The sequence below is a fragment of the Papio anubis genome, chromosome 9, assembly GCF_008728515.1.
Source record: "Papio anubis isolate 15944 chromosome 9, Panubis1.0, whole genome shotgun sequence".
Classification (NCBI taxonomy): Eukaryota; Metazoa; Chordata; class Mammalia; order Primates; family Cercopithecidae; genus Papio; species Papio anubis.
In genome coordinates this window covers 8,001,646-8,007,059 of record NC_044984.1, presented here as the reverse complement: position 1 = coordinate 8,007,059, position 5,414 = coordinate 8,001,646, and the positions used below count along the sequence as shown (strand labels likewise).

The following is a 5,414-nucleotide window of genomic DNA, read 5'->3' as shown; positions in this document are numbered from 1 at the left end:
ACGCCCGGCTAATTTTTTGTATTTTTCATAATGACAGGGTTTCACCGTGTTAGCCAGGATGGTCTCAATCTCCTGACCTCGTGATCCGCCCGCCTCGGCCTCCCAAAGTGCTGGGATTAGGGGCGTGAGCCACTGCGCCCAACAATACTCGTTTTACTTTTAAACACTGTGACCAATGTCAAAGAAAAAAGCACCAGCTTATGCTAATGGATGAATTTGATACTGTCTTTATGGAAAAATTCTTATTTTCAAAACAGCTTAAATTAGCTTATTCATTCCATGTCTGTTCTTGTAACAGGATGGAATTATTTGTACTAAAGTTGAAGTGAAACCTAAATATTCATTTGCCAGCATGCAAATAAAGACATATCTTCTTTCACTGTTTTGCGATGTTTTGCTTGTTTAACAATACATAATTTGTGTTCAGCAGCTTCAGTTGTTAATAGGGAAATTTTACCACCCAGTACATAGTTCATACTGCAAATGTCTAAATTGTTAAAAGAGCTTATTCATAAATAGGATCATCACCAATAATGGATTGACTTTTATACAAAATTTAAATCCATAGAATCCAAACTTTTTTTAATCAAAATTATCCAAAGGTTTCTTGAGAAATACAGGAAGGTCAATCTACCTTAAAATCTGGTTGCTACTAACCAATACTTTTGGATGAATTTATTGTTACCAAGCTCATAAACACACAAACACATACACATGTACACACGCACATGCACACATACACACACAAACACACAATCTTACACCCCTCAGGGATAGAAGGAGTTATTTTCTTGGAAAATGAGTTTCCAGGAGGTCATCCTGGTGAAGTTAGTCCTATTTTCCCACTCAGCATTTTCACCCCATACGAAAATATGTATCAAACATATCTTTCATGCTTCGGTCCTTAGTAAAGTTACTCTCAAGTCTATCTGATGTTTAAGTATTTATTACTTCATTAAAATATTTATCAATTTTGTAAATGTTTCTGAGTATCACACCCTTTGATATTTAGTCTTACAGTATCCTCCCACCACAGGCAAGGTAACTATCTTACCCCTGGATTCTCAGTTCACTCACATAATTTATTTTAATGAACAGAATATTGGTAGAATTTACACAGGGATTTGAGATGGTTTCTACATCGGGTTACCTTGCTCTTTTCCATTTATCAAGAGAACATCACCTGGCTACTACACTGTTCCCAGAAGGAGAAAAGAAACTAACGGAGTCAGATTGCCCCTGCCTGATCTGGCCTAAACTGGCGAAACTTTAGCTCCAAGATGCAGAACTTGGCCCATCAAACCACCAGAGCCATCTACCAAACCCAGCTTAGAAAAACTGAACCCAAAAGACATGTGAGATATCAATATCCAATGTAGTTTTGGAGGAGTTCCTCTAGCAAAACAAACAAACAAAAATACCAACTAATTAACTAATATAGGTACTCTGCTAAACCAAGAGTGTGCGAAATACATCCACTCTTGTTGTGTCAGAAATTCAGGAACCAAAAGAAGAACAGATGAAGAATGGCAAAGTTTTGACATGTGAGGTAGGTAATAAAGCTAGTAGAAAACCTTTGGAAAGATCTTGGTACTGCAGGTAAAACAATCTCTTATTTCCACAGGTTGTAGCTAAAATAAAGTTCCTACTTCAGCTCTCTTAGAGTTGTATGTGAATGCATATCAATGGTGGATTTTTTCCTAGGTATATGATGAGCAGCATAATTAACCATTTTTATGGAATATTTCTCCTAATTAATTCTTGAAACTTTTTTTGTTATATTTTAACTTCTGGGGTACATGTGCAGAACGTGCAGCTTTCTTACATAGGTATACACATGCCATGGTGGTTTGCTGCACCCATCAACCTGTCACGTACGTTAGGTATTTCTCCTAATGCTCCCCATACCCTAGCCACGGATCCCCCAACAGGCCCCAGTATGTAATGTTCCCCTCTCTGTGTCCACATGTTTCCATTGTTCAACTCCCACTTATGAGTAAGAACATGCAGTATTTGGTTTTCTGTTCTTGTGCTAATTTGCTGAGAATGATGGTTTCCAGCTTCATACATGTCTCTGCAAAGGATATAAACTCATCCTTTTTTATGGCTGCATAGTATTCCACAGTGTATATGTGCCACATTTTCTTTATCCAGTCTATTATTGATGGACATATGGGTTGGTTCCAAGTCTTTGCTGTTGTGAATAATGCCGCAATAAACATATGTGTGCATGTGTCTTCATAGCAGAATGATTTATAAACCTTGGGGTATGTACCCAGTAATCTCATTACTGGGTCAAATGGTATTTCTAGTTCTAGATCCTTGAGGAATCCCCACACTGTCTTCCACAATGGTTGAACTAATTCATACCCCACCAACAGTGTAGAAGTGTCCCTATTTCTCCACATCCTCTCCAGCATCTGTTGTTTCCTGACTTTTTAATGGTCACCATTCTAGCTGGCGTGAGATGATATCTCATTGTTGTTTTGATGTGCATTTCTCTAATGACCAGGAGATGGCTGAGATGACAGGGTTTTCTAAATATACAATCATGTCATCTGCAAATAGAGACAATTTGACCTCCTCTCTTTCTATTTGAATACGCTTTATTTATTTCTCTTGCCTGATTGCCCTGGCCAGAACTTCCATTACTATGTTGAATAAGAGTGCTGAGAGAGGGCATACTTGTCTTGTACCGGTTTTCAAAGGAAATGCTTCCAGGTTTTGCCCATTCACTATGATATTGGCTGTGGGTTTTTCGTAAATAGCTCTTACTATCTTGAGATACATTCCGTCGATACCTAGTTTATTGAGAGTTTTTAGCATGAAGGGTGTTGAATGTTGTCGAAGGCCTTTTCTGCATCTATTGAGATAAACATGCCGTTTTTGTCATTGGTTCTGTTTATGTGATGGATTACGTTTATTGATCTGTGTATATTGAACCAGCCTTGCATCCCAGGTATGAAGTCGACTTGATCGTGGTGGATAAGCTTTTTGATGTCCTGCTAGATTCGGTTTCCCAGTTTTTTTGTTTTTTTGTTTTTTTGTTTTTTTTTTTTTGAGAGCAGGTACTATTTATTAACTGACCAACTTAGAAAAATAATCATGGTAGACACCTTAGTTCATTCTTCTAATAAGCCTGTTGATCTGGTCCTCCCTGTTGCCAGCATCTCCACCTTCTACAAAATGGGTGGTCTTTCTCTTCATTCCACCTCATGGAGAACATAATTTGAAGGGCCACAGGAAGTTATTTGCCTCTTTGAAGCATTTTCCAACAGTATAGATCTCATGAATCAGATCCTCCATGCAGATGATGCCATATTTACCAAGATATCGAGCAATCAAAGCGTTATCTGTCAAAGCAATTCGCTTCTTATTGATTTCGCCATAACCACGCTTGTAGTTTAGTTCATTTACTGACTTCAGATTGGGGTACCCCCATGCAATATGTGGCTCTACAATCCTCAGCATGTTAATCGAAGCCTTGTTGAGCTTCACAAAGGTTCCATTGAAGATTGCGAAGAAGCTGCAATACCCTTCGGACCTTTGGGCTCATGCCAATGATACCTCTGATCCTGATGACAAATGCCAATTTGGGTTCTGCAGGTACATAGAAGTTGCCAGCTTTTCTTGCCATCCTCGCCATTCGAATTTCAGTTCTGTACCTCTGCCTATATTCCTTGGGATAGTGCTTCACTTTTTCATAGATAAGCTTCCTCCTTACCTTTCAAAGTGTCTTTTGGGCAAACCTCTTTCTCAGGTGCTTGACCTTCAGCTCTGCGAAATTCCTTCGCTTTTTCTTAAGGGTTTCTGGCACAGCAAGAACTTTCTTCTTCTTCTCTTCTACACCCTCCATGGTTCCAGCTGGAAAAAGAGCTGTTTCCCAGGATTGTATTGAGGATTTTTGAAATGATGTTCATCAAGGATATTGGCCTGAAATTCTCTTTTTTTATTGTGTCTCTGCCACGTTTGGGTATCAGGATGATGCTGGCCTCATAAAATGAGTTAGGAAGGATTTCCTCTTTTTCTATTGTTTGGAATAGTTTCAGAAGGAATGGTACCAGTTCCTTTTTGTACTTCTGGTAGAATTCGACTGTGAATCCGTCTGGTCCTGGACTTTTTGGGGTTGGTACTGGATTCTTTGATTTTTGAAGGGATTTTTAAATTCTAAAAATCAAGCCAAACATGACCTCCAACAAATAGTACTCTCTGTTTGGTTTCTTTCTTTCTTTTTTAATTTTCATTTGAACATGTACAAAGACTCTGCATTTATACAGTACATAAACTTTATTACATATATCAATAGCATCATTAGCAAGCCAAATTCTTTCAAATACTTATTTACATTCTCAGCTACTATAACTAAATCTGGATTATTTTGTTATAGCAGCCAAAGTAGCATGACAAATAAAAAAAAAAAAAACCTAAAGATTGCACTAAACAAGTTTTATACCTTAAAGCATTTACTTTTCCCTGCTTTTTCTCTAATAGAGAGCCAAGAAATGTATAGCAGAAAAATATTTTGTCAAACACACGTATGCACCTATTGATCACAAATTGTGATATTTGAATGGTAACAATATGAGTATAATTATTTTACTTAGGGATAAATTTAGGGATAATTATTTTATATATTTAATATCTCTGGTCATATAGTGTGTTAAAAATTTACTAATTTCTGCCACTTCAAAATGTGCATTGTAAATAATTAAATTGGAAATAAGAACAAAAGGTGCCTAGCAACATATAGATATACAAAATTTGATTTTAGGTTTGGGGGTACATGCGAAGCTTTGTTACATAGATAAACATGTGTCATGGGAGTTTGTTGTACATGTTATTACAGGTATTAAGCTCAGTACCCAATAGTTATCTTTTCTGCTACTTTCCCTCTTCCCACCTTCCTCCATCAAGTAGACCACAGTATCTGTTATTTCCTTCTTTGTGTTCATAAGCTCTTATCATTTAGCTCCCAGTTATAAGTGAGAACATGTGTTATTTGATTTTCTGTTTCTGCATTCATTTGATAAGGATGATAGCCTCCAGCTGCATCCATGTTCCCACAAAAGACACAATCTCATTCTTTCTTATGGGTTGCATAATATTCAATGGTGTATATATACCACGTTTTAAAATCCAGTCTGTCATTGATGGCCATTTAGGTTGATTCCATGTCTTTGCTATTGTGAACAATGCTGCAATGAATATTCGAATGCATGCAGCTTTATGGTAGAACGCTTCATGTTTCTCTGGGTATATATCCAGTAATAGGATTGCTAGGTCGAATAGTAGTTGTGCTTTGAGCTCTCTCAGAAATCGCCATACTGCTTTCCAAAATGGTTGAACTAATTTACACCTCCATCAACAGTGTATAAGGGTTTTCTTTTCTTTACAACCTCACCAGTATGTTATTT

General features: G+C 37.3%; 1 pseudogene; it reads right to left on the bottom strand.

Moving 5' to 3' along the window:
• Positions 1–3,063: 3,063 nt before the first annotated feature.
• On the bottom strand, positions 3,064–3,985 carry LOC116268826 (annotated as a pseudogene).
• Positions 3,986–5,414: the final 1,429 nt, after the last annotated feature.